Source organism: Asterias rubens, chromosome 21, assembly GCF_902459465.1.
Source record: "Asterias rubens chromosome 21, eAstRub1.3, whole genome shotgun sequence".
Lineage (NCBI taxonomy): Eukaryota > Metazoa > Echinodermata > Asteroidea > Forcipulatida > Asteriidae > Asterias > Asterias rubens.
In genome coordinates, this window is record NC_047082.1 from 4817926 (window position 1) to 4831062 (window position 13137).

Consider the following 13137-nt stretch of genomic DNA (forward strand, 5'->3'; position numbering starts at 1 on the left):
TACCCAATCCAGTAGAGCATGAAAAATTAACTTGTCCTTCTGTAGGATTTCTGTCTCCTAAACTTGTTGTGAATATTCATTTGATCTCAAGGCCTTTCTTGTATTTAAAAACTAGGGCAAAATAAAGTTGTTATGTATGTCAGTTTGATAACGATCTGGTTTCATCAGAATTGAACAATAGCACACATGGACTGGAACTTGGAAGTTCAACCATCATTGACCCAATTCACCTGGGCCAAATTTCATGCCTCTGCTTATCAAAAGCAAATTTGCGCTTACAAAAGGCAATGAACATAGTTTTCCTAAATTGTTAATTTAAAGAATTATAGTACTTTGATCATATTTTTACTCTTTCTCCAACAACCCTGAAATCCTTCCCACAGCCTCTCAGACAGATGGTCCTCACCAACAAGTCACCATACCCCGGTCAAGGTAATTACTCTTCACATGAAGGATGGCAGACTCATCTTTAACAAGCCCTTCAGCTTACCAGGGAGTGAGGGTTTTTTTTATGTCTGAGACAGAGGTTGCTTGGAGTGTATGCATTTCATGGCCATATATGGCCAGTCTGTCACAAGAGTGTCCTGGACTTGTTCCTTTCAAGTTTTGTTTAAGTATCTCAAGCATTAATAACTCAAACAAGAAGCAATCAATTTTAATGGAAAGGAAAACTTGAACGTTGCATTCTAATGATGGTTTGGGTGATACAATAACTCCATAAGAGGGAGGGTGGCTTGGTGTTTTTGATGCACCATTTCTCAGGGGATGGTAGTATTTGTAAAAAATGTAGATCCTTTGAAAAAAAGGTCTCATCTTGACCTCGAGGAAGTCTTCTGTACTTCCTGGTTGCAACAGTAACGTTTGTTTGTTTGCTTGTTTGTTTTATTTCCATTTGTAAAATCAGCAAAAGTACAAGAGTTAAGCGAAGTAAAAAAAAATCAATTAAGTACAAACGGGGGTTGTAACCAGAGGAAAGGTAGTGGAGCACTGCATAGGCCTACAAAGACTCTCTCAGTTACTGCAAATAAAAAACAGATCTTCATTTCAAACAAAGTTTTACAGAAAAAAAAAACACAAATAAATGTCTGTGTTGTTAATCAAACAAATCAGATCTACATTTGTACATGTGTATTTTTATAATCCCTTAATTATAACATCTCCACACCCCCTGTAAAACAACCCCTTCAATGAACATGCTCAATATAATAATAGAGTTCCTAAACATTTGTATATTTCATTTATAACTTTTCCCAACAGTTCTTTTAAAAAAGATCTTAGGAGAACCTTGCTATGTCTTGGCCTGAGAACTTAGAAAAACCTGCAAAAACCGCTTCAGCCAGACACTAAGGAAGTCCCTAGTCCTTGTGTACCAGTCCAGTTGCAGAGAAATTGTTTGCCGATTATCTAATTTCCCCAGGGGCTTGTATTACACACATAATGAAGGGCATAGGCTGACTGTCACCCATTAACCATAGCATTCCAAACACTTATGGGGAAAATAGATCTACCAAGTACTGTACATTTTATTTTATTTTTACAAAATTGCATAGATTGCCTTTGATCGTATACATTGCTATTTTTGTTGAACTAACAGTTTTGTTTTGCGTACCATCGTTGTAAAAATGGATTGAAAATTAAAATGGACTCAACCAGTACAAACACAAGTACAAATGTGAAAATAATTTGTTTAAAATGAACTGTTTTCATGTGAAGGAAAAACTTAAAGGCACTGGACACTATTGGTAATTACTCAAAATAATTGTTAGCATAAAAAATTACTTGGTTACAAGCAATGGAGAGCTGTTGATGGTATAAAACATTGTGAGAAACGGCTCCCTCTGAAGTAACATAGTTTTCAAGAAAGAAGTAATTTTCCACAAAATTGATTTCAAGACATCAGAATTAGATTTTGAGGTCCCGAAATCAAGCATCTGAAAGCCCACAACTTCGTGTGACAAGAATGTTTTTTTCTTCCATTATTATCTCGCAACTTCGACGACCAATTGAGTCAAAATTTTCACAGGTTTGTTGTTTTGTGCATTTGTTGAGATACACAAAGTGAGAAGACTGGTCTTTGACAATTACCAAAGGTGTTCAATGCCTTTAAGGAGGTTATATGGAACACTGAAAGAACTACAATTAAAAAAATTATTCCAGCTATGCAATCTCTCCATTGGCTTCCTATTCATGCTCGCATCATCTTTAAAAATACCCAAATAAACCCAGCACCAGACAGCAAAACTAACAGATGTTTTGAATCATAGGACATTAATAAAGTTGCAATGAATCCAAACTATGCCCAAGGAGACTTGAATTAGTTCTAGCTGAGTAGATCAAAGAATGTTTCAATGTCAACCAACTGCTTCATCCATCTGGCTAGAAAATCGTGGATTACCCTATAATAAAACTAGCATGTTCGGAAGTCTAATCTTCTCCATTACAAACAATTATTAATACTTAACATCTCATCTTCTGATCTTTCATGGACTTGACCCATTTACGATTGTTTTATATTTTTGTTTTTATTACGAACTATCTCAAACCCGTTTTAAAGGCACTATATACCTTTGGTCAACCAGTATTCTCGCTTGGTGTGTATCTCAACACTATAATAAACCTGTGAAAATTTGGACTCAAATGGTCGTCGAAAGTGCGAGATAATAACGAAAGAAAAAACACCCTTGTCACCTGAAGTTGTGTGCAGGCCAGATTCTTCACGGAGGCAATGAAGGCGATTGCCTTCGTGTCCCCTGGTCATTGCCTTGGTGCCCTTAAAATGCTCCAGTACAAATTTGCAATTTATCATAGGGTGCCCTTAACCAAGAAGAAAATGCCTTGGTGCCCTTGCCCTTTCAAAAACGAAGCATACAGCCCTGTGTGTGCTTTCAGATGCTTGATTTCGGTACCTCACAATGTTTATACTATCGCCCTCTCCCCATTACTCGTTACCAAGTAAGGTTTTTAAATGCTAATAATTATTTTGAGTAATTACCAATAGAGTCCACTGGCTTTAAAAAGGGCTTCAAATCAAATTCAAATATTTGAGTGAGAAATTACCGCTTTCTCAAAAACTACGTTCCTTCAGAGGGAGCCGTTTCTCACAATGTTTTTTACGTGTACCATCAACAACTCTCCATTTCTCGTTACCAAGTAACTTTTTATGCAAACAATTATTTTGAGTAATTGCAGTACCAATAGAGTCCAGTGCCTACACTTTTTGGCATTCCAAATTAAATCAAATGAAAACAAAGTACCAAGGGAAACACCCTGAAAGTGCATCAAAGGTCAGATTAATCTTTGTTTTCAAAACCATAATATCATAAAGATGGTAATTCCTACAATGATTGCGTTAGTAGTACCTCAATGCTTTCTCTTTTGCTTCAGGTTCAATGCGTTTCTCAGTTTGTACTGATTGAGTAAATTGCAACATCTGTCTGTTTATTGACAAAGAACCAGTCCATGCTGGAACTCTATTCGTGTTAAATAACAAAGCTGGATGAGGGAACAAAGGAACAGCTAGGCTGAGTCTTGTGTCTGGTCTACCCAAGGCGTTCAAGTGGTGCAAGGACTGAAAACTGAAACCATGAGATGTCATTTGATATTACAGCATACATGTAGGCTTAAGAGGAATAGGAGACTTTCCAACGCTAGGTGGCAGCAGACATACCGGGTAAATTTCCATTGTTTACGTAGTTCTGAACATGCGCATAATTCTGAGAACAATGGATTTACCCGGTATGTCTGCTGCCCTCTATCGTCCCAGAAAGTCTCCCATTGCATGTGTACACCCATTTGTCCCTGCTATTTGGTACACCATTGTTATTTCAAAGTGTAGGCCGACATATTTCATGCTCATGTTTTTTTCTTTTTCACTTTGACAAACAATACCTGTGACATTTGTTTTCTGTTTCTGTACTGAGTATAACATGTGCGAATGAGCAGGGAGTCTTTGTATTGCGAATGATTTATTTCTCAAGATAATTTTTACTTCATTTACATAGGTTATCATTATTTCACGTCTCAAAACAATAACATGCACATTGCAAATGAGAGCTAAAATAAGTCATTTTTGTCAATAAAGCATTTATATTGAGTGCGCATCAGCAATATTAATTGGTGCAATAATAAATCACACAGCATTGTACTAAACGCCTAAAAAAATAATGTACATCTACTAACTATCCTTATAATAATAATAATAATAATACACCCTGCTGGGTGTTCAAGGCACAGTAAAACCAAAAACAAAACAAAAACAAAACAAAAACAAAACACAACACAAAGAAAAAACAGACACAACAAAATTGGTCATTGAAAACCTGTGACATAAGATAAGTTTTGAGAAGAGACTTGAATTTTGCAGTACAAAGACAAGATCGAAGATTAAGTGGTAGAGAGTTCCAGATGCGTGGGGCGGCTGAAGACAAAGACCTGTCACCCCATGAGTGTCGAGACTTGGGTTCAATGAGGACAAGCATAGAACTTGATCGAAGATTCCTTGATGGAGTGTAAACTTGAAGCAGTTCAGAAATATAGTGGGGAGCCTTGCCATTAAGAGCTTTGTGGACAATGAGCATCAGCTTGAAGATGATTCGTTGAGAGATAGGGAGCCAGTGTAGTTGTTTCAGAATGGGGGTGATAGAACAGGATTTTCTAGACAGTGTCACAATGCGGGCAGCAGTATTTTGATTCCAAACATTTCTCAACACAACCCTAAAATGACTCCCATTCAAGTCAGTCGTTCCATTTTCTCCATGGTCATTCTATGGGTTTAAAGCCATTATACACTTTCGGGACAGAAAAATAAATAAAAGTTCACAGATTTACTAACAACTTACAGGGTTTACAGAAGGTAATGGTGAAAGACTTCTCTTGAAATATTATTCCATGAAATGCTTTACTTTTTGTGAAAACATTAAAACAATTGTCAATTCTCGATGTCGAGAATTACGGATTTATTTTAAACACATGTCATGACATGGCGAAACGTGCGTAAACAAGGGTGGGTTTTCCTGTTATTTTCTCCCGTCTTCGATGACCGATTGAACCTAAATTTTCACAGGTTTGTTGTTTTATATATAAGTTGTGATACACGAAGTGTGGGCCTTGGACAATACTGTTTACCAAAAGTGTCCAATGGCTTTTAACAAAATATTGGTTCATAAACCACTTCAACCTGCTGATGGACTTTCATCTTGTGACCAGACTTAAAAGATGTTGGCTTTAAAGGCACGGGATACCTTTGGTAATTGTCAAAGACCAGTATTCTCACTTGGTGTATCTCAACATATGCATTTAAAGTACCAAACCTGTGGAAATTTGGGCTCAACTGGCCATCAAAGTTGCAAGACAATAATGACAGAACTAACACCATTGTTGCACAACTTTGTGTGCTTTCAGAAGCCTGAAGTCTTTGAATATTTGGGTGAAAAATTACCTCTTTCTCAAAAACTACGTTGCTTCAGAGGGAGCCATTTCTCACAATGGTTTATACTCTCCAATGCTTGTTAGCAATAAGTTTTTATGCTAAAATTTATTTTGATGAATTACCAAAAGTGTCCAGTGCCTTTAATCTCCACAATTCTCAACAACTGCTTGGACTTTCCACAAACAAACACTGTCTACAGTCTCCTCCAGTCTCCTTCAAGACTCTCACTACTCCGGACTGTTTTTGTCCCCCTCAAGTATTTAGCAGACAGAAGCTGAGAACAGTGTGTCTACAACTGCCAAGGGATTAAATAACACTTAAATACCTGTTTAAATACATGGCATGTAGAGTCTTTGTACTCATGTAGATGTTATGTTGTTATAGTAAAAGGGCAGGTTAAAGGCAGTGGACACTCCTTATTAGCATAAAACCTTACTTGGTTTAGTTTAATAGAGTTTTAGTAGAATTTTAGTTTTAGTACTTTTTGTATGCAACTAATTTATTTAAACTAACATTAAAAAAAAAATCAAAAATGAAACTTGAGATAAGGATTTTTGTTGCCAGACGAGTTAAAGCTAAACCATGCATTGTAATGTATGGTTGAAATGAATGAATATGTATTTTTGTTTTTAGAAAACTAATTTGCAAATCACACCCATATCAGCCCTACATACTTTCTAAATCGAAAAGAGTGAAAAACACTCTTTACATTTTTAGCTGTCCCTCATATGGCTCTTCGAAAAGAGTGGTGGTTATTTCACTCTTTCAGAGAGGTTTTACTCCAGGACAGAGTGAAAAATCACTCAAAAAGATGAAAACTTCAATCTAAAAGAGTGGAAAACCACTCGAAGAAGAGTTGTCAGGCCTTCATATGGCTCTTGAAAGAGTGCCTTTTCACTCTTTTACATTAAGAGAGTAAGCTTTTTAATGATACAAATGAACATCAGTTGGGGTAGATTCTCTTATTGTTTTAAGTAAACTAGGGTCGATTTCAAAAAAGATAGGACTAGTCCTAACTTAGGACACTAGTCCTAACTTAGGACTAGTCCTAGAGGATTCATTAAAAACTTAAGGCTAGTCCTATTAGGACGGTAAGACTAGTCTTAACTCTTTGTGAAATCCACCCCTGAGGTCAAGTCTTATTCTCAGATTTTCTTAATTGATTTTTATTTTACTTCCATATGTTTCATCCTTAAATTTTACTTTCCCATCAATTGTAGGTCTACATGTGAATTGATGAGCCATAGACTATGTTAAAACTAAAGTATTTGAAGAAACAGAATCATGTTAAACTTGGTATAATTGAGAGCGGCACTGTACATGTAGAGCAAGGGTTGGGACCAACTTGGTCTTGGAAGTTTGTAAGCGAGCGGGACTTGCACAGTCTATGGGGATGAGGCCAACAGATTTTGTACATCAAAGCTCATGCTAAACTGTATGAAATACATGTACTGTGTTCATACGAACAATGGTTGAACTTGAACCATAAAAAAAGGAAAACAACACTCCACCCAAGTGCCTTAGGGCCATTTGCCATTATGCTAATTATGCACAATGTCATTGTCAACAACACTAACCACATCCGCACCTCCCAAACACATCTGACAGTTGTGGTCAACCATCTTGGGTGTGGAATTTCTTTGTTTTAGACACTTCCAGATCTTTATTGTTAGGCCTATTGATTGACATGTTTACTTTAGTTTGGCGTTGATGTTTTTGGTGTTAAATTCAATTATAGCCATACAAAACATGTTCAACCTAAAGTAAAAAATAAGTAATTACAAACAGTATGCATTTTACTTGTGTGCTGCCAAAAATTTGAATTAAAATTTGAATTCGAATTAAAATTCTTTGTGAATTTCTGTTGTCAATCCACAACTATCCAACCAAAACACAGAAGTTTACTGCCTGGAAGCTACACCATAATGCAGTACAATGTTTGAAACAAATGAAGCCACAAGAAGCCATCACCACTAATATAGCACATTAATAGACCTTAACATGTATCATGGTGCAGCCATCTTGAATTTCCCCCATTGATATTATATGTTACCAAACCAAGGCTGGAAGAACAAAATAGTCTGGTTCCTATTTGCAAAATGATTACAGCATTAATTATTGTTTTTCGATACGAGGAACATGACCAAGATGGAGGCTGCATGATAAAGGTCTATAGGCCTATGACTCTGAAATATTCATTTCAGATAACTTTTGGTTTACAATCGTAATGTGCATTTCATCAGTCAACTGGGCATTTAAATACACACAATCCCCAAATATGTCAATGAAAAAGCAATTGGACTTTAGAATACAGCTCAGAAGTATAAATTATCACGAAAGTCCCCGTTAAGGAAATTAAGATGGGTTTAAGGTCCACCATAATAACATGTAACAAATAATTGAGTGACAGTCCAAACAGAAAATTGTCAAAGCTTTCCCCTGAATACAAGCTGAATTGAGTCAGTTTGTATCAGAAGTAACTAAAAACTCTAACAAATAAACACTGAACATCTTATAAATATCACCATGAGATAACATTCCCTTTCAACAGAACCCTTTTCCCCCTTTTTTAAAAAGAAATATTCATTTAGGGTCAAATACTAATTATGTAGTGTTTTCTGCCGATAACCATCCTTCCAAAATGTGAAAAGGAATTTTTGGGTGTGTGTTGTTGCAACAAGCTCAGCTTGACATCATATAATATCCAGGTATCGAATGTTACGGTTGAGCGGTGCCACATTGAAAATGCTATATTTGGAAATGAGTGTCTGTGTTCAATTTTCTCTTGCACACGCCAGTCGTGCAGTTCTGCAACAACCATTGCTGCCAAACATTGCAAACTGCATAATGCTATGCCCAGTGTCATGAACACTATAATGTTCTGTGGCATCTACGTACATACTACTACATGTACCTAGTTGCACGCTGTCAGGGTGATTTTACTATCTTCCCCTTTCTACCTCCAGGCTCTAGAATGATGTACAAAATAAATACAAGAGGCGCTATAATCCAATTCGCACTAGTTGCACTTTGTCAACAAGAGGAGGTTTTTTCACAAATTGTTCATCCTTCAACAACTGTGTGGAACAGTCAGTCACATTGAATCAACGAATAACCTTTTTCACATACATGGTTTTAAAGTTGCACTGCCTGATTTTTAAAACCATTCAAAAATGTGCGGTCCAACGACCGAATTGCATTTTGAATTTACAATTTTAAAAGACATTCAAAGCACATAAACTACATGTAAGATTTAATCAAACATTCTTCACAAAAGGTGAAAATTTGCCACTTTGCCCGTTGGCATCAAAATAACTATTTTAAATACCTTAGACAGTTTCGCTATTCCTATTGGTGGAGAGCACGTCACGTTGGGGTGTTTAAACCTTTGACAATGACCAGTAAAAAAGTGTTGAAACATGGGCGTGATACGCGAGCTTGCACCTGTGCATATAAGACAGTTTCTCCATTCCTATTGGTCGAGAGCAACGGCCGGGACAGTTGTGCCACATCACGCGATACGCGCGACGCGCACAGCCATCTCCTTATAAGGAGTTATTTACCCGAGGGCCTTACCATTTCATAGCTGGAGGGGTGTTGTGTTGAAATAAATCATTGGACAATTTATAATTTTTGCATTTGTTTTACTTTTTGACCAAAAAGTGTTGATGTGAAGGTATTTATGATTTGTCTCGGTAAAACCATCACGAACCAGGCCTTGGCGGGTTTAAACCACTAGTTAAAAACCTCTTCACCACACATTGATTCCCTTATTTAAATCTAGAATCTAAATTTACGGGTTAAAACGGCTAACAAATTAAATGAGAGGTAGTTGTGTGGAAGATGTGGTGCGTCTGTGATTAGTTAGAAGATGTTCTTGCCAGTTTAATTGTGTACATGTACCTAACAATTAAACAACATCTTAGCATCCCATTCAGTGCAAAATACCACTGACTGGACAAAGTTTATTCTTTCCACAATCAATAACATCAACCAAAGAAACACAAATCAATGTTTCTATCTGTACAATACAAAAGGTGGAAATTCGTTGTATTAAAAGTTCACAGACTCAAGGCTAAAATCAACTCCTGCTGGTCCCAGTGGGCATTCAACTTAGCCAGGCCTTTAAAGGTATGGACACTTTTGGTAATTGTCAAAGACCAGTCTTCTCGCTTGGTGTATTGCAACATACATGTATGCATAAAATACCAAACCTTGGAAAATTGGAACTTAATTGGTCGTCGAAGGCGTAGAAAATAGTGGAAGAAAAAACACCCTTGTCACACAAGTTGTGTGGTTTCAGATGCTTTGAACTCTGAGGTCTCGATTCAATTCAAATATTTTAGTGAGAAATTACTTCTTTCTCAAAAACTACGTTACTTCAGAGGGAGCCGTTCCCGCATTGTTTTATACTATCAACAGGTCTCCATTGCTTGTTACCAAGTAAGTTTTATGCTAACAATTATTTTGAGTAATTACCAATAGTGTCCAGTGCCTTTAAGATAGATTCTATGCATTCTACATGTAAACTAGACCCTTCAGACATTTATATCAATTTCATAACATGATGATAGTTGATATGATTGATATCACTGTACACACCACTAACTACATGTGTGTGTTGTACCTAGTGCGTCAGTTGATAAAGTTACAATGCAATGAACTTTGCTACTGAGATCCAGGCAACCAAATTAAACTTGAACAGGGCCAAACGGTCAAGAGCTGATTGCTTTTCCTCAGTTTTACTTAGAAAGATATCATTAATATCAATATAAACCACAAAGGGAAACTGACTGGGTAAATTTGAAATGAGTTTTGGGGTTGAACAAAGAATTGACTAATAATAACAACCGCATTTCTATAGCGCCTAACACCTCCAGAAGTAAGTCTCCAAGCGCTAGAGTGGGACTCGAACCCATGAACTCCGTATTAACATGCCGGCACTCTACCAACTGAGCTATCTAGCCCATGTTGGCGCCGGCGGTCTCCCTATTTCGTCACTATCTTTGTTCGGGGGTGCCAGTCAGAGGCCATACAACTGTTAACTGCCGTATAGCCAGGGATCACACCCAAATTAGGATACAACTTGGTAAGCGGACTACCTGCTAAAGTGAAATGTGTTGTATTGCGACTAGTTCCCTGCTTACATTTTAATTAATAGCAATAATATTTGTTTTGTAGGATATATTGCCTTGTCAAATTGGTGATCTGCAATATTGCATTTTTAAAACATCATCGCAAAAACAGATCATTGATTGATGAAGTATTCGTCACAGGTCATCCATTATTTTGCCATGTTCCCATCTATCACGATGCTTCACAATTTAATATAGGACTCCTACATGCATAGTTATTAGATGCTTCTGCTTCGAATGATTTGCAGCATCATTTCCAAAATAACAATTCCCCGCTAGCCAGTTTCTCCAAACGGGGCAAGTTAGTATAAAGACAGTGTCTGCATATTATGAGTTGACAACATAGAAGAGGTTTTCACTTCAGGGTGTGTGGGTTGGATTAATTTTTGGGTCTATTTTTTTTAGTGTTTATGAGTACCACAAATTGGATACAATTTGCTAAATCATTGTATTACTTTATATTTTTCCAGAACACTTCCTGCCTCTATTGTGAACAACCTGTTTAAATATTACGTCATATAATTAAAGGAGGATTAAGATTATCAGGGTTAGGCATGGAACCCAGGTTGGTAGTACAATTTAGTACTGTAGCTTTAATCCAATTAGAGAAGACACCTTTAGGCCTATAGTACACAATTTGCTATACAAATAAAGACACTGATTACAATCCCCCCCCCCAAAAAAAAACCTTCATGTTTCAATTTCGATCTCTTATCAGTTATATAGTCTCACCACTGTCTGTCTATCTGTAAAAAACTACCAGATGTGAAAATGTAAAAAATTGGTAATTGGTTAGTCTACAATGTCTACAACGTACATGTATGTAGTTGGTTGTTGTAGCATGGAGGCAATGTACATGTGTGTACATACATGTATGTCATGTATGTATGGTAGGAACAGAGCTGACATTTCAATTCAACCCTGAGTAGTGTCTTTCCTCCATAATCGGTCTTATCTGGGCCCAATTTCATGGAGCTTTCATATTATTATTAAGCACAACAATTTGCTTAGCATGAAATTTCTTCCTCAATAAAAACAAAATAACCAACCAAATTTCCATTTGGTGAATACAGATATTTGTTTGCTTATCCTGGAAATCACATGGAAAATTGGCTGGTAATCCTGTTTTTATCAAGACAAACATTTCATGCTTAGAAGCAAAATTTTGAGGTGAGCAGCTCTATTAAAATGGGCCCTGACCATAAACCAAAAGTCCTAACTCTATGATCTGACCATCACTCTCATCCAAGTTGGCATAAATTCAAATCATAAACTAGTTGGGACGACGGGAGGAGGTTACGTTATCGCAACTAATCATAAACATGATAAACTCATTCTTCAAAAGTGGTGGCGCCATACGGAAACTTTTCCATGAATTACTATAAATAAGCATAATATATTTAACCATGGAGGAATCCTCCATGCTTTAATTTATACCATAAACGTGCGTTTGATGATCCTTCCTCCATCATTCATTTCATGGTCCTTTTATTTATTGGATAACTTTCCTTTTGGCGCAACCACTTTTTCATTCGAAATAAAGTAATAAAGTATCTAATTTACCTCAATGAGATATCCCTTTTTGTAAAAATGAGTGAAAAAGTGGTGGCGTCATACGAAAAGTTATCCACAACACTTTTCCTATTTATTAAATGAAAGTTGATGAGCGAGAAAGTTGTCGGATTCAGCATTTCCAGATCGGCCGTCCAGATCTCAAATTAAATGATGAAGCAAAATTGCTTGCTATACTATAACCATGGATGGTCCCTTATCAAAAATTCAACCAGTGCAGTATTTATTCTATTATATTATTACGTGTAATTAAATTGCATATAAAACTACAATATTACAATATACATACATTTTGATTACTAAAGTACTCACTTCTTTTTCAGTCAAGTTGCATTTTAGAAACCAATCCGCTCTCTGGTAAAACCATGGAGGTGGAATTCAGAATGCCAATCTTCACTGAAAAGCCCAGATTTACGAAAAGGGCAACTTCATCTTCTTGGTTCTGCCTTTACCTCCCGTCCAGTCAAGAAAGGGACAACAACAAAAAGACATTAGAGGCCTGGACCGTGGTATACTGTGTCTATATGAATCGAGGGCAGTTTGACCATAGAGAGCAAGGAACAGTTTGATCAATGTTGAGCGTAACCAGGAAAGAAAAGATTAAATCTCCTATACAGACAGACAGCAGCGCGTACACTATGTGCATGTTACGCATACGTGGTGTGTATGGACAATGCACAGTTACAGAAACTAGCATCTACCGCCGCACAAAGATACGTAGTCGCATTAGTGTGCAACACAATGCATGTATAATGAATGCATGACATGCTTGCTATGGTCCCCTGTGTTTACCAAATTCAAGCAGTACAGTAATACGTCTTGTGGCCAGACTATGCAAAATAAACTTTCCCTAAATTATTTTTGGAAAAAATAAATAAGAAGTGGGCCCTCTGTTGCTGATTAAGTAGTCATGGAAGTTAGTTGGGTTTTTGTAAAGTTTTTGTTTACTTTTTTTTTCCGGGGGAGGGGCTGCCACCTCTCCCTAAATAAATGAATAGCGGC

The 13137-nt window shown here is 36.8% G+C and overlaps 1 protein-coding gene across 1 annotated transcript in view; it reads right to left on the reverse strand.

The window, feature by feature from the left end:
- LOC117304606 (kelch-like protein 24) overlaps positions 1-12765 on the reverse strand; it is a 30039-nt gene extending 17274 nt beyond the window's left edge. Inside the window, exon 1 of the mRNA XM_033789149.1 lies at positions 12448-12765. The gene's annotated coding sequence lies outside the window, so the exon portion shown is untranslated. The remainder of the gene's footprint in view (positions 1-12447) is intronic.
- Between the last annotated feature and the right edge of the window lie 372 nt (positions 12766-13137).